Below are 22,011 nucleotides of genomic sequence, written 5' to 3'. Positions count from 1 at the left end.
TATTTTATGACAGGGCCTAAGGATATAAGAATGTGTGAGACCCATTTGTGTATGATACTGGCACTGGCTTGTATGTGTTAGCCAAGTGCTTTACCATTGAGCTACATCCCCAGTCAGAGTAAGACATCTATCTATCTATCTATCTATCTATCTATCTATCTATCTATCTATCTATCTGTCTGTCTGTCTGTCTGTCTGTCTGTCTGTCTGTCTGTCTGTCTATCCATCCATCACCCACCCACCAACCCCCCCACCACCCACTATCTATCTATCTATCTATCTATCTATCTATCTATCTATCTATCCATCCATCACTCACCCACCCACACATCCATCATCTATCTATCTATCTATCTATCTATCTATCTATCTATCTATCTATCTATCTATCTTTGTGTGTGCATTTGTGAGCATGTGAATGTGGGTGACCACGTACCACAGTTCACATGTGGATGTCGGAAAATAACCTCTGCTGTTGGTCTTTGCCTTCCATCTCATTTTGAGACTCTCTTTTCTGCTGCTCTGTGAACTTCAACTGATTCTCCTGACTTTGACTCCTACCTCCCCAAAGGAATGCTGGGATCACAGACACTTGTCCAACCTGTCTGGTTTCTATGTTGGTTCTGGGTATTGGAGTTCAGGTCTTCACACGTGTGTGACAGGTGCTTCTCCCCACTGAGCCATCCCCACAGACCCCCCCCCCCCCAATAAGGCATTTTTAATGCCCCAAGGAACAAGTGACCTTATTGGGAAAGACAGTAATAGATTATAGTTAAAGATTATAATCTAGGAGAAGCTGTGAGGAGATCAGATCATAATCATAGAGCAGGGAAGTGTTTAGCTTGGCATAGGGAGGTTTAGGTTTTAGGATAGGGGAGGGAGGGATCTGCAGAGAACTCGAAGCAGCAAAAAGTAAGGCTTGTTATTTTCCGCCGGACAGGAGAGAGGCATGCTAAGATTCCTGTGACTGTATGACCTTGCGGCTGTGTAGCCAGGTTCCCCAGAACTCAGCCTTTCAGCACTCCTCAGAAAAAAAGACCCAGAGACTTCAGCTCCTGCTTTGAAACTTTCTTTAAACTTATGATAATGATTACTTTCATTTTAAAGGCAAGCAAAGTAAAATAAGGAAGGTCCTGTGGTTAGGTCCTCAGGAGAGCAGGCAGGTGAAATGGATTTTATTGGCAATGATGGTAAGATGTGTGGAAAGTCAAAAAATATATGATACCAAGCTCACTAGAGTAAACATTTTGTTGGCTCCTCAGAGAAGCCCACGAATGCTGGTAGAATACGCTGCTGGCCATGGCCCTAGCCACATCTCCTACAGAATCTTTTCCCCTTTAAGGGAAGCAAAGAAATTTTACAGCTAGAAAACACGAGTCCAAACTTAAGAACTGTAAAGGAGTAAGATTTTAAAAAAAAGAAAACCAAGAATAAAAAGAAGTCATTTTAATTATGATTTTGTTTGGTCCAAGTGCAATTTCTTGCCTAAGTTTTTGTTGGGTAGAATAAAAAGACAGTTTTCAAAATATCCTGATTAGTCTTTCCCGGATTGTTCTCGCTGGGTATTTAAGGGGATAATTAGAGAAAAGGAGGCGTTTGAAAGTGGCTTCTGCACTATCTCCACTAATTATTTTTAATAAGCAGTGATTCGTGGTGCCCGGTACTGTTTTTTCCCCCCTTTGGCACATCCAAAGCAGGAGAGATGCTGTGTGTGCCGAGGCATATCAACGCCCGGCTGAACCCGCCTGAGCTAGTCTGCTGGTTTGATGTCAGTTCAAAGGAAATCTCCAATCCCAAAGCCTTTTCAGTTTCTTTCTGCACCCTAAATTAAATGCACAAAAACCAATATAAGCCTCTTTATACATCGGCATGTGAACGACACAACCAAGTCGTTTCTCTCCAAAACACTCTTTGCAAGAGCACGCTTTTGTTGTCCTTAGCATACGTTTATGTGGTGCTCCAAACATGATTCACTCTTGTGAGCCAAGGATATGGGGATTGCTGATGAAAATGGCTCAAGATCATCAAGTCCGTGCCCAGCTCTGGGCTGGGGCACTGTGAGCTGTTGAATGTACAAGCCCTAGGTCATAATTTAGTCTCTCCCTCACACATATAAAGGAAATGACTTTCATTTGATCTGTTAACCCTTTGCCGCTCTACAGCTCCATCTGGTATACCTTGGCGCTTCTCCACTAAGCCTATGTGTAACTGTTCCTTCCCTTGTCGGCCTTCCCTTCCTATCCTCTTTGCAGGATGAAACCCTATTGTTATTTACATCTCAGCTGTCATCGTTGCCAAGGCAACGACTTTCCGACGCCCCAGTACAGTTCAAATCTTCCACCAGACACCCCCAGACAGCTGTGCACCTCCTTTTGTGGTGTAGTTTTGCATTTATTATTATGAGACGTTGATTAATATCTGTCTGACTCACCAATGAGAGCTGAAGCTGAATATTTTCTTGCTCATTATTCTGTTTCTCGTGGCACACACAGATGCATTGGTGGTGCTCTGCCCACGTCCTCTGGATAAATGAATAAGCACATAACAAAGTTGATGAGTGGCTGGAAAAGTTGGGTGGATACAGGGTCGGGCAGAGGATGCAAAGATCATGGGATTTGTGCAAGGAGTCCATTCTCTATTTTTACTAAGTCAATAAGTCAATTACCGGATTTCCTTTCATGAGGTAAGCGGGTCAGCCATCAGGTTGGTGAATAGATTAAGATGCCTTCTTTGCCCTTGAGATCCTTACAGTTTATTGACAGGTAGATCTCTAAATTGGCTCTTAAAAGTATATTGTGATATGTTCTACCATGGAAGTATAATTGTTTTGGTATGTGTGTGTGTGTGTGTGTGTGTGTGTGTGTGTGTGTGTGATATGTATATTGTATAAGTGTGCACCATTTAATTTTTCTACAACTCAGAGTTTTCATCTATTAAAGCCGAGACTATATAATTTCAGTGCTTGCCTTAGTGTGCTAGTGACACTGATCATTGCCCTTTCCAGTCACCACTGTGTGCCTTCCTGAGCTATGGAAGCTGGGGAGTAATACCCTGCATTTTCTGGAATCTCTTGCCACTAGAGCTAGCTACAAAGGTTGGAAGGAGAAAATGTCCTCACTCGGTTGGATGAGCCCTAAGTGACCCTGGGCGTGTTTTGTTTTTAGCATCTCCCATTGGCTCTTTTGACTCCTTCCCCTAGACAAGCAGATCTTTCTTTGACACTTCTGAAAACCTTTACAGCCCCTCAGGTTAATCAGTGCATGCATTCAGCAAATCTTTATTGAGCACTTGCCATGTCTCAGGGTGGAGGTGACATGGCAGATATATTAGAATGTAAATAAGACATGGTCTTGGCTCTTAGAGAGCTCACGGGCTCCATCTGTGGCTCCCAATTTTTCCGCATCAGAAGCCTCACTTCAATCTCTTTTCCTTAAAATAAATAATATGGGAGCCCTGCCTTCAGAACCCAGCCAATCTGCTGTGTCCTTAGTATTAGGTCAGTAACCTCATTGTGTACAATACCTTTTAGCATATGGTGTTTGTCAGAAAAACATGACACATAGAAGGACCTGATCATGGTCCAGTATCTAGTCCCAGGTTCAATGCTCAGAAACCTGGTTATGCAGAAGCTTCCCGAGTATGCATCTTTCAGGAACGGGAACTCATGAATCAAGTCCCCAGGTCCCCAGAGAGCAATAAATTAAACCAACACAATGTCTCTCAGTCTCTAGGAAGAGACTGTAAATGCCAAGGTAACTGGCAAGGCTAGGAGACTAAGTACATCCTGTTCCAGATCATTCTTTCCCTGAAGGTGAGCTATACAGGAAGACAAGAATATTCTCCATAAACCAAGTGTCAGCATGAAGGTTTTGAGCATTTCATGGTATGGTTTCTGCCTTGAGTCCATTCTCATCAGAGAAAGCCAATTCCTAGGGTACCTCAGGCAGGGCCCATCTCTACCTCTGATGGGAGGTCCACCCTCTTGGCAGGGAGTGTGGCGTTATGACTGGTTTCTCTGCACATTTACATGGTGTACAGTTGTACTAGGACACTCAATGTCTTCATCCACTTACTCGTGGATATCTACTGGGAGCTATTTGGTGCTAGGCTCTGGTTCTTCCTGAGGAAATCTACTCTCGGGAGGCCTGGAATAGAATAGTCCTTACGCTAGCATGGCCATCGATTTACCAAATAGGCATCTTCCTAGCTCCTGCCCCATCCTCCTCCCATACTCCCTGCCACCTCTTCCCCTGAGACAGAGTTTTTCTCTGTAACAGCTCTGGCTGCCCTGGAACTCGCTTTGTAGACCAGGTTGGCCTAGAACTTCCAGAGATCCACCTGCCTCTGCCTCTTGAGTGCTGGGATTAAAGGTGCATGCCATCACCACCCAGCCCTCTCCCATTTTTTTTTTTTTTGAGACAGGGTCTCACTATGCAGCTGAGCTGCCTCAAACTCACCATCTTCCTGATTTAGCCTTTCCACTACACTACCTTGTGTGGTAAGCACAAGACATTTTTTTTTTAAAGATTGATTTTTATTTATAAGTATGCATTTAACTGCGTGAGTGTATGCCATGTTTGTGCAGGAACCCACGGGGGCCAGAAGAGTATATCACATGGGGATGCTGGGAACTGAACTCAGGTCGTCTGGGAGAGCAGCAAATGTTCCTAACCTCTGAATTCTCTCTCCAGCCCCTAGCGAAAACAAAGGGACAGTCCCTTTACCAAAACAAAGGGACAGTCCCTTTACCTTCCGAAGGCAGCTGAGGAAGTGAATGCGTTTTAAAAGAAATCACCCTGTAGCCGAGCCCTGACTGCTATGGTAGAATGGGAGGAAGAGTCCTAGGAGTCAGAAAGTGGCAGGACAAACAAAACTCCAGAAGGAGGAAGTCAGTGATTTGAAGAAGGGATGGATCCCATGGGAAGGGGAGGGCAGTCTGAGGGGGTTAAAAAAGGCTGGGGGAACCTACCATTGCTGTTGAGCTTCCGTGGAGACTCCTCCCCTGCCTCCTCCCTGTGGCTAATGAAACAGGGGAAGATACTCAGTCCCGCTGCTTTGCCTCCTACTTGCTCAGAACCCCCACGGACACCTCATTCTTCCTGTGCAAGCTCTAATTTTAGAAAGAGGATGGACTTCTGTGTCCTACAGTGTTCTGGCGACAGGAGAGGTGGGTTCAGATACTGGTACCCTGGTGGTCTATCTACTGGCTTCTTTCCCTCCTTCCCTTCCCTTCCCTTCCCTTCCCTTCCCTTCCCTTCCCTTCCCTTCCCTTCCCTTCCCTTCCCTTCCCTTCCCTTCCCTTCCCTTCCCTTCCCTTCCCTTCCCTTCCCTTCCCTTCCCTTCCCTTCCCTTCCCTTCCCTTCCCTTCCCTTCCCTTCCCTTCCCTTCCCTTCCCTTCCCTTCCTCCTCTCTAGGATTTCTTTCTGCAAATTGTAGTAGGTAGTTAGAAGTGGCCTGGGCTGGAGAGATGACTTAGCCATTAAAGGCAAGGCTCACAACTGAATACCTAAGAAGTGGCCTGCTTTATTGTCAAGGAAGGTAGTCAAAGAGGAGGAAGCAAACAGCGAAAGAAAGCGTTAGCTAACAGCTATGCTGTTACTCATGTTATTAGCACAGTGTTAAGGGCCTGAGCTAGGGCTTTGCCGAACTAGCCTTGAGTTGCCAGATAAGCCACCTAACTTATCTAAGTTTCAGTTTCTTCCTCAACCAAAAGGAGGCAGGAAGGCATCAAACCAGCATCCATGCCTCCGGGAGAGCTCACATTGGTCCTGCTGTTGATCAGGCTGATGCCAGCATCCTCCTCTAGAGCTTTGGTTCTGCTGCGAGTGACTTGAACCAGGTATCCACAGGGTCCCCTCTCAGACTGAGATTCTGAGTCCACGCATTGGCAATGAAGGGCACAGAGACATGGAGTCACGTGTCGCATAACGAACTTTCTGTCCGTCATGGGCTGCACGGTGAAATGACGGATCCGTGAGATTCGTACCGTCTGTTGGTGTCCCAACCCCCTCTTGGAAATATTGTTTGTTTTTATTTACGTGCACATGTTTATACCGCATCAATTTCTGTACACTCCGTGTGCAGATGCCTGCAGTTGGCCAGAAGATGGTGTCAGATGCCCTGGAACTGAAGTTACAGTTAGTTGTGAGCTGCCTGATGTGGGTACTGGGAGCCGGAATTGGGACCTCTGCAAGAACAGTAAGTGTTCTTAACGGCTGGGCCATCTCTTCAGCCTCCATATATGTATGTATGTATGTATGTATGTATGTATGTATGTATGTATGTATGTTTGTATGTACATATATTGAATATTTTTGATTCAAGGTTTGTTGAATATGCAAATGCAGACCTCATAGATGGGAAGAGCCGATTATAGGAAAACTGATCTCTTTAGAAACATCCTATACAAGCATCGTTAAAAAAAAATGCATTTAAGACCTCAGTCCTTGGAACTTGTATTCATTTCGTTTTGAAAACCATTGAAAGTTACAGTCCACATTGCTGGAAAATTTTATTGGTCACAGTTTTCAAGGTGGCGTTCAGAGCCCACATTACATCTGAAGGAGTTACGCTTGGTGGCCATCATTCCTATCCGGTGTAGTGCAAAGAGAGAGCGAGGAAGAATTGTGTACTACCCATGAGGTGTTCAATGGAGATCTTACTTCTTTAAGGGCCGTCTTAACTTTGTTTTCCTGTCCCCGTGGGCTTATAGCTCATTCGTTTTATCCCACAATGGTTCCACATGATGGTTGGTTTAGACTACTTTGATAGGATTTTAAACGTCACAGCTCTGGGTAGGAGGAGGCAACTCGAGGTTAATGAGAACTCGGAACACACTGAGTGTAGACCCAGCCTCCTGGATTGATAGACACGGGTGATGGATTAGGAATTCCTGGCCACAAATAACGGATGCAGTCCAACTGTGACCTGTGGGGGAAGACGAGCCGGCTCATTCTGAGCCACTTAGGGCACTACTGCTATTAAAGCTTCAGGGAGATTAGCTAAGAGTTACATTGTAATGATCAGCACCAAAGAATTGGAGCTGGGAAAGAGGTTGTGAGTGTCTGTCAGGTGCGTGTGTGTGTTTGTGTGTGTGTGTGTGTATGTATATATCAGCTCCACCTCTCTTTAAGAAAAGATAAAAATGAGAATGCTATCATTACACTAATAATTATTTTTCTCCATTTATTTACATTGTGTGTGTGTGTGTGTGTGTGTGTGCACATTTGTGGTGTGTGCTTACCGCAACACATGTGTGGAGGTCAAAGGACAACTTGTGGAAGAGATTATGACCTTCCACCGTATAGGATAGGGGTAGGGAGGAGTGAACCGTGGTTGTGAGACTTCTCAGGCCTAGTGGAATCTTGCTAGCTCCTCCCCTTTTTTTCAAAGCTTGCAGCAGACAGAAGGATTTATAGAGTTGTACGTGAGGGGTTTGAGATCCTATGCAATATGCTATGAACGTGCCTGACACAGTGGCTTCACAAGCCTGTCTCCTGTGTGGTGAACATTCCTCCCTGTTCCTCACATCTAGGGAGGGCTGGGGTCGGAGTTTTCATTCCATTCCCTAGAAGGGTAGCCGAGCCTGGGAACACCAGTCTCTCTATTTCCTCAGCATCCTGGCTCCTGCCCCTAGGAACACCTTATCTGGGAGGGGAGGGAACTGGGTGTTCTCTTGGGTTCCGCTCCAGCTTTGTGGGTGTGAACTCTGTGTCACTGCTCAGAAGGGCCCTGTGCTTGGCATCACACTCTGTGTTTGTCAATTCTGAAAATCCTTAGAGACTTTTACACAAGAGGTCCTGTATTTACCTTTTGCTCTGGTCTTTACATTTTGCATATCCATCGAGGAGACACATTCCCATCTGTTTTCCATTAAGGGGAAGGTTCAGAGCTTGCAAGGGAAGCTCTCAGTTCTGAGGGTGGGGTGTTAAGTCTCCATTTAAGGAGGGTGTTTTAGGAAGCCTGTTTGACCACAGAGCCAAGCCTTACTCTCCTTGGCACGCCATGCGTCTAAGAGGAAATGTTGAAAGGCGGGTTTGGGTGGAGCTCCTGCCAAGTACTACCCTGGTTCTCTGTCTTGCTCAGTGCATGCATGGCCTTGGGCAAAGGATTCAGCGGCAGGTACCCATTTCCTATCCCGTGAAGCACAGGCAGGGCTGTGAAGCAGTTTAACAGATGGTTCCTATAACATTTATTAATAATTGCTCTTGTAATTCAATCACCATGACCCCCAAGTCTTGCATCTCACTTTATATGGAATTCAAAAGAACACAGGTCTGTTTACTGGGTTCTCTAAAACCCAACAATGCCCAGGCCGGGAAAAAGGCTAGGGACCACAGGCCAATTTTTAAAGCAGAATCTAACCTTGCGCTCCAGGGGCTTGTACGTTCGTAGCTTGAAAATTGACCCTGTCAACATAATATGGGCTGGAAGTTTAAAGAGTGAACCAAAGCCATCGACGCAGCTGGCAACAGATGGCCCTCTCTCCTTTATAAAAGAAGGGTTCTTTTGTCTTTGTCTGTGGCAGCCTCCCGGGCCACCACATGGGTGGGTGTTTGCCTGGCCTAGGCAGCAGCCCCAGGCTCATATCTGGGAGGATGACGGACTAACAAGAGAGTTGGTTTTCAGTCCAATGTATCAGGCCAAAGCTTATGGGTGGCTAACCCCCTCAGCAATGTGTGTGTGTGTGTGTGTGTGTGTATGTGTGTTATGTGTGTGTGTGTATATGTGTGTGTGTATGTGTGTGTGTATGTGGATATATGTGTGTGTGTATGTGTGTGTGTATATATGTGTATGTGTGTATGTGTGTGTGTATGTGTGCGTGTATGTGTGTGTGTATGTGGGTATGTGTGTGTATGTGGATATATGTGTGTGTGTGTGTATGTGTGTGTGTGTATGTGTGCGTGTATGTGTGTGTGTATGTGGGTATGTGTGTGTGTGTGTGTATATATGTGTGTGTGTATGTGGGTATGTGTGTGTGTGTATATGTGTGTGTGTGTGTATGTGTGTGTGTGTGTGTATGAAGGCCAGAAGACAGTGTTGTTTCTTAGGAGTTATCCATCTCGTGCTTTTTACTTTTATCTTTTATTTTGAGGTAGGGTCTCTCACTGACCTGAGTCTTGCCAAGTAGACCAGGCTAGCCGGCCAGGGTGGCCCTGGGATTCACCTGTCTGAACTCCCCTAGCTCACGCTTGCGATTACTGGAGGCTGGACTCAAGCCTCTCCGAGTTCTGTGGCAAGCACTATGGACTGAGCTACTGCCCTCACCCTTCTAGAATCATCTTGATGTTTCTCTGAACTCTGAAATGTATTTGTGCGAGCTTATTCTTCTATACCATTCTATACCAATCTAACGGCGCCTTGGCCTAGTGAGGCAACCAAATGTGATAGTCAGTGGTCAGGTAAGAAGAGATGGCGGAAGCATCCAGGGGAGACAGTCCTTCTCCTGCCTCAGGAGCCAATAGAGGTCATTAGCATGTTAATGAGAATGTGAATAATTTTTAAAAGTAAGATGAGGGCTGGAGAGATGGTTCTGCGGTTACAAACACACATTCTTCTTCCAAAGAACCCAAGTTTGATTCCTAGCACGCGCTGTGGGTGGTTCACAGTCAACTCTAGCTCCTGGGAAAACTGACTCCTCTGGACTCTGCAGGCACACACACACACACACACACATGTACACACACACGTAACACATGCATATGCATACATACCCAAACACATTCACACACATTGTATACACACACAGATGCATATACAATCACACACATATGTACACACACATACACTCACATATACACGCATGTACACACATATACACACCCATACACATTCACACACATTCACGCACATACACACACAACACCCTTATTAAAAAACAATAAAAATAAATCCTAAAAAGCGAGATGAATATAGAAATCTGAATGCACAGAGAAGCTCTTATCATGGCGATTGTTTCTATTTTTTGGGCTCATCAACGTGGTAAATAAAAAGCCTACTTAAATATTCTTCCCAAGAAAGCCTTGCCTTTCTTCCTCTCTCCTCTAATGGCTACCGTGTTTTTTTTTTTTTTTTTTTTTTTTTTTTTTTTGCTATCCTCAACTGTAATTCATCTTTATTTCAGCAAAGTCTCTCGCAGGCAAGTAGTTTTTTCAAGAGGACCATGCAGGCGCAAAGGCCTTCGCTTGGAATGGGTTTGAAGGACTGTGAGCTGGTGGGAAGAGGTGAGTCAGCCAAGGGCAAGCGCGCTGTCAGCCTTAGAGGGACCCCATTCAGGCAGGAGACTTCCCAGAGCTGGAGCCCTTAGGCAAGACCCTCTGCTGGAGCAGATGCTCTAAATGGCAGAGACTAAACATCTCCCAGTGAGCTCGGGGGGGGGGGGGGGGGGGGGGGGGGGGGGGGGGGGGGGGGCTTTCGGTCTGTGAGTGAGTTTATGAAGGGGCCTGCAGAGCGCCCCCTGCAGGCATGAAGATGGCAGGACCTGGAGAGCGGACCTACAAGATCTGTGTGATGTGGAGGGATTTTCTGACATCTCAACCCCCTCTTCCATGTCTGTAAAACGACAACCCGTTCCGTGTTAATCTGAAACGACGAGTCAACTGTAAAGTACATTTCACACCATCATGTATTTATTCCACATTATGTGACGTGTTCTGAATTTACACAAAACCGGGAAGAAGCCAGGCAGGTCACAAACAAGCAGAACAAAAGGAGATTCTGTCTGAAGTCAAATGAAGAAGCGGGGAGCTTGTGCGGGTCACTGCTTCCAGGGTACATAGCCTCAGGCAGGTTACAGCTGAAGCCCTGTTTAAAAAGCCATAGCTGCAGGACGTGGTGGTGCATGCCTTTAATCCTAGCACTGGGGAGGCAGAGGCAGGTGGATCTCTGAGTTCGAGGGCAGCCTGGTTTACAGAGTGAGTTCCAGGAGAGTCAGGGCTACATAGAGAAACCCTCCCATGTGGGGCGTGGCAGGTGTGTGTGTCACGGGCATATGTTAATTTATATCGGTGTGACAATGAAAGTATTTGTTTTTTTCTCTTACTCCCGTTTTCTCCATCCCCTTCGCTCCTCCCCTCCCTCCCCCCTCCTTTCTTCCCTCCCTTCCTACCCTTACCCATTGTGTGATTTGTGAAGGTTCTCCAAACTCTATTAATTGTTCCCACACACGTCTGTTTATTTTATGCTTAATTCGCTTCACTTAATTCCAACTCAGTTAAATTTAATTTGGTTCAGAAACAGTTTCTGAGCATTTGTGAGATGCCAGGGGTCCAAGGACAGCCAAGAAACCGTTTGGAGCGTCATTGTGCTGCCATTCATACCTATGGCCACTTGATGGCAATGTGTCACAGGCAATGTTCATTTGTGAGGCCGGTTGAGCGGCTCCTCCCCCGCCCCCAGGCCTTAGGCTCAGAGATTGTTGCTCCTTCGTTGGATTTGTTTAATGCACACTTCCAAATTGAACAGACAGCTGGTATTATAGCCGTGCATGTGCAGTATATGTGCTTAATTATACTGTGGAATTAAATTCAAAAGGGTGAGAATGTGGTTACATGTGTATGCTTCCAAAGTCGGTGTGGAGTTCACAGCTTTGGCCTGGGGCTCAGTCAGGGATGAAGAAGCTGCAGAGAAAGCCTCAAACCCAGCGGCAGGTGGTTATCAGCAGGCTATAGTGCGAATTTGCTTCCCCGGGCCACCTGAGGTTCCCTTTCCTTACCGCCTGCTGCCCTGGTTCAGCTGCCCAGCCCAGATTCATTTCCTTGGCTACCCACTGGGCTGTGTCAAGGCGGCTGGCGGGTTAGGAAGCCCAGGACCACGACCTTCATCTCCCTCCCCACCTCCGAGAGCATCTCTGACTTTTCTCTGTCCACCGACAGCTCTCTGAGAACCTGTACTTGCTATGCCGGGCATGTGCTTACACAGAGGCATTTATTTGCTAGATTCAGCGTTAATGACACCTTGGGATGTCTCTAATGGGGAAATCTCAGGTTCAGGAAAGGTCAATGGGAAAAATCACAGCGGCAGAAAGACCTCAAGGTTATCCCCACAGCATCCGCAGTCGTCGGGGCGGGAGGGCTGGGCGGGGGTATTTGTTGATGCTGGACACGTCCTTACGGATGTGTTTTCCATCTTTCCGCCAGAGCCTTTCTTTCCCAATGAGAACGAAGTGGGAATCATTTACAAATTTCTCATTCTCTTTGAGCTGAATTTGCCTCCTGTAGGTTTCAATGCTGGTTCTTATTCTTCTAGGGCCATACAGGCGGCACCGTGGATCTTGTTAAAGGGTTGTATCATCTGAGCCAGTCTGTCTGAGGAGGGTCAGAGATTCTGCACCCCTAACAGGCTCCCTGAGAATGTGACCCTCCCGGGTCAGGGATGCAAGCAAGCAGCAGACAAACCTTTGATGTTTGAAATGGGTCCTGGGTGGGATTCTGGCAACTGGTCTCTAATTCTGTGAGCTTGGGGAGTTTACTCACAATCCAGTGGGTGAAATAGAGATTCTAATGCTTAATTCATATATTAAGAGAATTCAGCGAACTTGTGAGTGTACTAGCTCAGAATGCCTTCAGGGGGCAAGTAGAAGGAACCTACTCTACACTGGCTTAAGTCACTGGGGCAATCTTTCCTCGCTTAACAAGAGATCTGCAGAGAGTGGCTGCTGGCATTGTTCCGCTGCTCAATGATGCGATCAAAGCTCCAAGGTTGCATGTATGTGTATATACGTATACGCACGCACACGCTCGTGCGTACACACACACACACACACACACACACACACACACAGTGTCTTTGTGTACTAACTTTCACTCTCAGGCTGTGGCCACAGAGTGGCTGTCACAGATCCAAGTACTAGAAGTATTTATGATGAGCAGCTTGGATCCTTCTTCCCTCCCTCCCTCCCTCCCTTCCCCCCTCCCTCTTTCTCTCCCTCCCTTCCTCCTTTTCTTCCTCCCTCCCTCCTTTTCTTCTTCCCTCCCTCCCTCCCTGCCTGCCTCCTTTCTTCCCTCCCTGCCTCCTTTCTTCCCTCCCTCCCTCATTTCCTCTCTCCTTCCCTCCCTCCCTCCCCTCCCTCCTTCCCTCCCTCTCTCCCTCCCTCCTTCCTTCCTTTTTATGTATTGCTGATGATTGAACTTAGTACCTTATAAAGGCTAGACAAGGGCCCTTTCATCCAGCCACATCCTTAGTCAAGGTCAAAAACTATGTCCTACGAATGCCTCTTAACCCAAAACACATGGTTCCCCTTTATATCTTAATGGCCAGAACCATGTCATGTAACTACTCTTAAGAGATCCTGGCATCAAAATGACTTACATAATGAAAAGGGATCACTGTGATTCATTGTTTTGGGCCGGCCCCCTTCCCCCAAATTTGCAGTTTTATTAGAAGGCTCCAGGGACAAGCACCAGCTAGGTAGCTGTGCGGCCTTTGAAGCTCATCCATACATTCTTTGATAAGCCCCCTTTTAGGACAAGGAAGCTGCATTTTTACCACCCAAATCTCATTTAGAGCAAGAGGAAATGCATGCTCTGAACCTTGCTTGTGTGAAAATGCTGACATTCTGTCCTCACATTTGATCCATCTTTTGGTGGTAGAGGATGATGCTTAGGGAGCTGTTAGGTGGAGACTTTGACCCTCAGTGCTGATGATATGTTCTTCTATCTTTTTTAAAAATGCAGTTGATATTTCTTGTCCCTCCTTTTTTTCCCCAGAGTTCTTGAAATGCCTGTGGGTTATGAAGTACACCATCTCAACTATGCCCTTTCCGTTGTCATGAGCGTGCTGTATCCGAAGCATAGGTGAACCTGTGTGTGTCTTTTCCTCCAGGTCAGAATTTATTGAATAACAATACATTCACAAGTACAGCAGTTTCAATGGGAGCAGATTGTCCCAAACTTCTACTGTCTTCTACATATCTTCTACTGTCTTAATAACCCTGGTCAAGGCAAACACAGGCTCTTTTATTCTGATCTTAAGTATTAATATAAACTCACAGATCACATCACACATAACACAGTAAGTGTGTCTGTCTGTATATGTATATATTTAGGTTCCAGAGTGGCTACAAAGGACTGAAGAGGCAGGAATTTTACAGAAGCCAAAGTTGGGAACTAGACAGGGATGCAAGAGTCTCTGTCTTGATAAGGCAACAATGAACCTGCCAAGACATAGGGAAGAAGGCGCTGCTGGGAGTCGGGCCAGTTTGGGACACAGGTTTGGGAGAAAAACTGTAGAGTCAAGTGTAACTATAGAGGGAAGCAGGTAGGACCATGTCTGGATGAAGGAAGGGCTGGGCAGATGCACGACAGGTTCTGGGTGTTCACCACCTCTCTATGGGGTCACAAGTGAGTTACATCCTTTCCCTTGTCTGGTCTGTCTGATAAGTTTTCTGGTTTCCCTGATATGACTTTAATGTGTGCATGTGCTCCTCCGGCCTCAATTCATCCTGATGAATTTATGGGTGGACACTTTCCCCTCTCGAGCATGAGCCATTTATCAGTCTGTGCTGCATGGGATGTGTTGGACCAATGGTGCTGGCCACATGTTCACCCAGTTGCATAGCATTCTCCATCCCCAAGATGGTGGCAGAAGCTACTTGTTGGGACCTGTAGATCCCTGGCCCCTTGACTTTCTTTCCTGCAGCTGCTCTGAGCAAGAGACCCTGATGACAGGCTGATGAGTTTGCAGCGGAAAGATCCTGAGAGCTGGGCGTGGCTGAGGATCCCTATATCAGCTGCCCCTGAGCACATTTGGCATTCTTGTATCAAGGATGACCTGTGCCCGTGTCTCTCTCTGTGTCCCTGTCTCTCTGTCTGTCTCTGTCTGTGTGTGCGTGTGATTTTAAGTCTCCAGGCTTAGTTCCCGGCTCACGTCCGGTCCTGTGGTGGCATGGAGGTTACAGGACCATCTTTGTTTGGGTTTTTACAGCTACTGGTGAGACAGAACCTCTCAGGACAAGGGGTAGCCTGAAAATCCGATGTCTCACATGATGTAGAGTGACTTAGTTAGCACGGGGCCCAGCCTGGATTCAACAGAACTCTTTAATTATTATTTTTGTCTACTATCTCTTTATTTCTTTGTTTTACATTCTACAAGGTGATTTTTGTTTCTTCCATTCCTCCGAATCTTTAATATCTTTTATTTGCTTTCGTGTTTCTAATATCGAAGCACTCGGTTTTGTTCAGTCATAGGTTTCCTTTCCTTCCATCTTCTCTATGTATAAAATGTTCCTTGGAGAAAGATTTTGGCTTTCCTTTTCTTTCTGGGTTTATCCTTGCTTCTAGTTTATCTGTCTGTCTGTCTATCTATCTATCTATCTATCTATTATCTATCTATCTATCTATCTATCTATCTATCTATCTATCTATCTATCTATTATCTATCTATGTATCTATCTATCATCTATCTTATCTATCTATCTTCTATCTATCTATCTATCTATCTATCTACCTATCATCTATCTATCTATCTATCTATCTATCTATCTATCTATCTATCTATCTATCTATCATATCTATCTATCTATCTATCTATCTATCTATCTATCTATCTATCTATCTATCTATCTATCTATCATCTATCTATCTATCTATCTATCATCTATCTATCTATCTATCTATCTATCTATCTATCTATCTATCTATCTATCTATCATCTATCTATCTATCTATCATCTATCTATCTATCATCTATCTATCTATCTATCATCTATCTATCTATCTATCATCTATCATCTATCTATCTATCTATCTATCTATCTATCTATCTATCTATCATCTATCTATCTATCATCTATCTATCTATCTATCTATCTATCTATCTATCTATCTATCATCTATCTATCTATCTATCATCTATCATCTATCTATCTATCTATCTATCTATCTATCTATCTATCATCTATCTATCTATCTATCTATCATCTATCTATCTATCTATCTATCTATCTATCTATCTATCTATCTATCTATCTATCTATCATCTATCTTATCTATCTATCTATCTATCTATCATTCATCTATCTATCTAATCTATCTATCTATCTATCTATCTATCATCTATCTATCTATCTATCTATCTATCTATCTATCTATCTATCTATCATTTTTGGTGTGTGTTTTGCTTTTAGTGTCCTACTGTGTCCCTTACTATGGTTCCTTGGTTGAATTGTCCCCATGAGGCTGGTTGGCATGAAAATGTCATTTACAGTACTTTATTGTGTTGGCTGGGCTTGCTGACAGAAGGACTCGTATAAGCGAGTGGGTGGCAGGAGAGCCTCTCGATGCCATGTCTCCACCTGTCATCCTCTCCAGGCCTGAACGCCAGGGTCATGTTCAGTTTGGCCCTGATGGTTCCCAGCAGTCCATCTCTGCAGTGCTGAGTTTCTGGAATGTTATGTTACACCCATTTTTTTTCAGGACATCAAGTTCCTCAGGCCTTACTTTCCTTGACTTTAATCAGATGGAAGTGGGCTAGGCTACCTCAGAGGAATCTTCCTAGTCTATGGTTTTATAATACGATTCAGGACAGAGGTTTAGTAGAGAGATGGAAGCATATTAGAAGGAATCAACTATGCTAAAACAGAAAAATCCTTTGAAGCTGTCAGGAGATAGGTTCTAAAAATCTAATAAAATATTTGACTCATTGGAGACATGACTCAATGGGAGATAATTAGAAATAAAGTTGGGGAGGGAACTTAAGGAGGGCTAATATTTGGTGGCAATGTCTTAATTAATTTTGCTTGTGCCCTTGGGATGACGACAGTGCTTAGTTTTGCAGTCCAGCTCAGGGGGTCTGAATTGCAGATGTAAGCTGGATGCTTCTGATTGAATGGGGTATTATAGATCCAGGGAGAAGGAAGGAGCATTAGACTTTAATTTACAATAACCCATCCAAGACCCAGGGTCTCGGATTGACAGATCCCTGCACAAAGGTCAACATCTTGGAGGATTTCTAAGATTAGGTTTTTGTTTATACCTGAAATGAAGCTGTGTTTATCCCCCTGGTGTTGAATGAGGTTGAGGGGAATCATCCCAGAATGGGGGAAGAAAACGTGACCTGGAGAATTTGCATTTCTGAACAGGAATTTACTAGATTTTTGTGGGTGTATGTATTACAATGAAAACCAAGTCTTAGTTTAAAGCCTAGTTACTTGCCTCGATTGTACATTCCTGCAAAATTGATGTCATTGCCCCTGTTTTTGAATGTGTCATCTGTTCAGCATGCATAATTGGTGTTGGTCACACACGTGAGAAAACGGAATGTATTGAGACGAAAACACGCTCCAGAAAATAGCTTCATCTTCCTCTAACTCATGCTGACAATCTATAGGTCATCGCTGAAGTTCATCTCTCCCCAAGATGACTGACGGAACTGGGACTCATTGGAAAGATAAAGGTACAGTCGTGGGCTTGTGTTAGAATTCCAATGCTGCAAAATACCTGGAGAGAAAAAAAGCTTCTCAGCCACGTGACTGGTCCTGTAGCCAGCTCGGTATGATAGTGCCAGAGCAGAAATATAGCCCGCCTGTCAAAACGGTATTTACACGGAGCACAAGAGAGTGATGGCGGGGGAGACATTTAGGGGAGTTTTCCTGGATTTACGACATCGATTTTTGTTCTTTGTATGAAGAAGACGTTAACATTTCTACTGGAAATATGTTCTCTGTAATGAGTCTGGTTAACTTTATAAAATACAACACACCAGGTCAGCCTGTGCCAGAAAGTGGGTCTCCAGTGCCTTCAGAGAAGGCTGAAGGTCTCTCCCAGAGGGAGTTTTGTTAAAGATCAGATAGGGAAGAGGAGAGTTGAGGCTGCCTTTCATTTTGGCAAAGTGAAGAAAGACAAGCCTTAGCTGGGGAATTCCTCCGAAGAAGTGTTAGAGGAGGTGGGGGGTCTTCATAGCAACACAGACTTGGGGGGCTGGTTTTGGTATCTGTTTCACAACTAGCTCATTTATTTAGCAGGTCAGTACACGTCAGGAAAAGGCTGATTAGTACTGCCATCACAGGCGGGTGTACACAGTTACCTCTGGAGAGCTTCCGGACCAGAAGAAGAAACACCCAAACTAGCCTCAGATTCTGTGAGCATGAAGCTGAACTCTTGGGAGAAATCCAGACGCTCCTTGTAGGATGGGAAACTTGCGTCTGTGCTGCCCAATGTCTCTGTATCACCTCCAGCTCCCTGGTGCCCAGCAACTGCAGCTGGCCTGTGCTTTGAAATCAGTACTTCTAAAAATAAGCCTTTTATCCTTTCTTCCCTTCTAGGGATCTGCAGTGACTTCCTGAGCTGCCTGCTGAACTCAAGATCAAGAGTTATGCTTTCTCAAAATTTAACTTCTCTTGCTTGCTGGCCGCAAATGCAATGGTAGTATCTGCTCATTCCCCATGGTGCATGTACCCTTTCTTCTCCGAGATGGCTCAGTCAGCTGGGAGCCTCTGATAGGATCTCTGGTTTGTTGAAATGTTGATTGACGGAAAGCTGTCTTCCAAGAGCATCCGAGGTTGGCTTGTGCTTCAGACCAGCACATTCTCCCACAGCCCAGGAACTAAAGGGTTAATGCCTGGAACCCCGCCCTCAGCACTGTTGACTTCGTGTGTGGTCTGTGCCCTACCTGCACAGTTTACACCTGTGCTGCACAGACCTTCACTTTTTTTTTAAATATATCCTGTGGTAGTTTGAACGTCATTGGTCCCAGTGTGCTCATAGGGAGTGGCACTATTAGGAGGTGTGGCTTTTTGGAGTGGGTTTGGCCTTGTTGGAGGGAGTGTGTCACTTTGGAGGGGTGTTTTGAGGTCTCCTGTACTCAAGCGACATCTAGTTCAGGTCACTTCCGGTTGATGTCTTCTCTGCTCAGACTATGCTTAGTTTAGTTTGCCTCCTGTTGCCTACAGATCAAGATGTAGGACTCTCAGCTTCTTCTCTGGCACCATGTCTGCCTCCATGCTTCCTGCCATGATGATAATGGACTGAATCTTTGAACTGTAAGCCAGCCCCAATTAAATGTTTTCCTTTATAAGAGTTACAGTAGTCATGCTGTTTCTTCACAGCAAAAGAAACACTAAGACAGAAGTCAGTACCAGGACTGAGTTATTGCTGTGATAGGCCTGACCATGTATTTATTTATTTATTTATGAATATGGACTTTGGGACTGTGGATTAGAAAAGTAGTTGGACACTTTAAGTGTTGCTGAGTGAGCCCCACTAGTAGGAGCATGGAAGACAGTGGTGCTGGCTCAATAGGTTTCAGAGAAGAATATTAATATGTGGGTCTAGAGATCATTCTTGTGATATTTTGGTAAAGAATGTGGCTGCTTTTTTGCCCTTGTCTGAATAACCTGCCTGAGGCTAAAGTGAAGAGATTTGGATTAATTCTGTTGGGAAGGGAAATCTCAAAACAGTCTAGTATAGACTCTGTTATATGGTTACTATTGTTCATGCTTATAAAGATTCATAATGAAAAGAAGCAAACTGAGCAAGGAAAAAATACTAAATGTATAACTTGAAGAGAAAAAGAGCCCAGGAAGAAGAATGGAACTAGGTCCCATGTTTAAGGAAGTAAACAGAATAAGAAATGGAATAAAGGGAGTGGTGACCTCTGGGCAAGGTCCCACCCAGCTAAGTTTTCAATTTATGAAAAGGAATTACAGAAAAGCTTAGAAATAGGTGTGGTGGTGCACGCCTTTCATCCCAGTACTTGGAAGGCAGAGGCTGGCAGATCTCTGAGTTTGAGGCCCATCTGGTCTACAGAGAAAGTTCTAAAACAGTCAAGCTTAGGAGTGAAAGAAATAATTAAAAACATAAAGTTGGTGACGATATAATTGAAAGATATCTGAATTCAAGACCAGACTGGTCTATAGATCTAGTTTCAGGACAGTCAAGCTTAAGGAAGGAAGGAAAGCATCAAAAACAAAAGGCTGGTGCTGATGTAATTGAATGAGAGGGAGCCTGTTCCAGCCCCAGTAAACAGAACCTGGCAGCTTTGGCTGTGTGGCTCTGGCTTTAGAGTCGAGGATACAAGAAAAAGGTTATGGGATGTTCCTCTGTGATTAAGGAAAGAAGCTGAGGCCAGGCGTGTGTCAGTGGTGTCCCCGAATGGAGGCACAGAGAGGTCATTGTGTGAAACTGTGAAGGAGAAGCCTGGGTTACCTTGGAGACCCCAAAAACTTTGGAGTTGCCAGAGTTGTGGGATGCCTGCTGAAGAAAGCTGCTAACAGGGTATGAAAACAGCCCAAGAGAAAGAAGTATGTTACAGTCAACAAAACTGCAGATCTGAAGAGGGTTTTGACATCAGACATGGAGATGCAGAGTTTGGAGTTTGCTCAGCTGGCTTTCAGTCTTGCTTTGGTCCAGTATTTCCTCACTATACCCCCTTCTCTACATTGTGGAACAATAATGTATATCCTATGTCACTGTGTGTTGGAAGTATGCGGTCTGTTTTTCGATTTTTATTTCATAGGAGATTGCAGCTTAAGAGATTAAACGAATCTCAAAATACACTTTGAACTTTGGACTTTAACATAGGCTATGGGGGGTACTATTGAAGCTGGACTAAAGGCATTGTACAATAGAATATGATTACAAATTTATGGGGATCTGGGAGTGGAATGTGGTGCTTTGAATGTAATTGGCCCCCACAAGATAATAGGGAGCGGCACCATTAGGAGGCGTGACTTTACTGAAATAGGTGTGGCCTTGTTGGAGGAAGTGCCACTGTAGAGGTGGGTTCTGAGGTCTCCTATGCTCCAGCTACACCTAGTTGAGTTCACTTCCTGTTGCCTACAGATCAAGATGTAGGCCTCTCAGCTCCTTCTCCAGCACCATGTCAGGATGCACGCTGCCATGCTTTCCGCCATGATGATAAGGGACTGAACCTTTGAACTGTAAGCCAGCCCCAATTAAACGTTTTCTTTGCAAGAGTTGCAGTGGCTGTGGTATCTCTTCCTGGCAAAGAAACTCTAACTAAGACACACCCCTTTTTAAAAAATTGAATATATCAAACTTCATCAATGCATTTAACAAATGTTTGTGTTGTGCAATGTGAGTCTTATAGGAAAAGCAAGGGAGTGCTGGTCAGCTTTAACTGTCAGCTTGGCATAATCTAAGATCAGTTGGAGAGAGAGTCCTAGTGAGGAATTAGACCAGGTGAGCATGTCTGTGGAGTAGGGAGTGGGAGCTGGGGTAGGATGCGAATTAGGGGTTGGACAACAGAATTTATGGGAATCTGCAAATGAGCACATAACAAGCCTCTGGTCTGGACCCTGGACCTGGTATTAGGTTGTAGACAGAGAGATCAAGGGCCATGCAATCCCTGAACATGGTTTTGGGTTGTAGACAGAGAGATCAAGGGCCATGCAATCCCTGGACCTGGTGTTGAGCTGTGAACAGGGAGATCAGGGGGTCCATGCAGTCCAAGTCTTTGGGTTGTGGTCTGAAGTTGGCATGGATATTTACCTGGAATATGGGAAGCGAGGGAGTGTCACATAGAAATAGTGTTATGTCAGTGTTGGACATTGGAATGTGTTGGGGGAATGTTACTTTAACTAGGCAAAGATGTGTTACATTTGTTTATGCTGCATTTGCTCAATGATGTAAAGATGTGTTGATTTGCTTGCCCAAGGCACCTGATTGGTCTAATAAAATGCTGAACGGCCAGTCACTAGGTAGTAGAGGGATTGGTGGGGCTGGCAGGCAGAGAGAATAATTAGGAGGGGAAATTTAGGTTTTGGGAGAAGAGAGAAAAGAAGACAGAATGAGGGAGAAAAAGAGAGATGCCCGGACCAATCAGGCACCTGCCAGCCAGCCAGGCATGGAGTAGGACATACAGAATGAAAGAAAGGCAAAATGTTAATGATGAGAAAACAGGTTAAATGAAGTTATAAGAGCTAGTGGAAGAAGTATAAGATAAGACTGAACATTCATAACCAATAATAAGTCTCTGTGTCATGATTCGGGAGCTGGTTGGTGAACAGCCTGCTGCAGGAGTAGTCATGTGGGGGGCCCACAAGTCTCACTTCCT

General features: G+C 44.9%; 1 long non-coding RNA gene across 1 annotated transcript; it reads left to right on the top strand.

Moving 5' to 3' along the window:
- The first annotated feature begins 6,079 nt into the window (after window positions 1–6,079).
- Window positions 6,080–20,909, top strand: LOC146889753 (uncharacterized). Its single transcript, XR_014999660.2, has 3 exons — window positions 6,080–6,198; window positions 17,326–17,391; window positions 18,260–20,909. It is a non-coding gene; the product is annotated as an uncharacterized LOC146889753 (long non-coding RNA).
- Window positions 20,910–22,011: the final 1,102 nt, after the last annotated feature.

The sequence above is a fragment of the Myodes glareolus genome, chromosome 26 (assembly GCF_982192425.1).
Source record: "Myodes glareolus chromosome 26, mMyoGla1.1, whole genome shotgun sequence".
Taxonomy (NCBI): domain Eukaryota; kingdom Metazoa; phylum Chordata; class Mammalia; order Rodentia; family Cricetidae; genus Myodes; species Myodes glareolus.
Note: the sequence above shows the minus strand (reverse complement) of the source record. Positions and strands in the feature narration are given on the sequence as shown.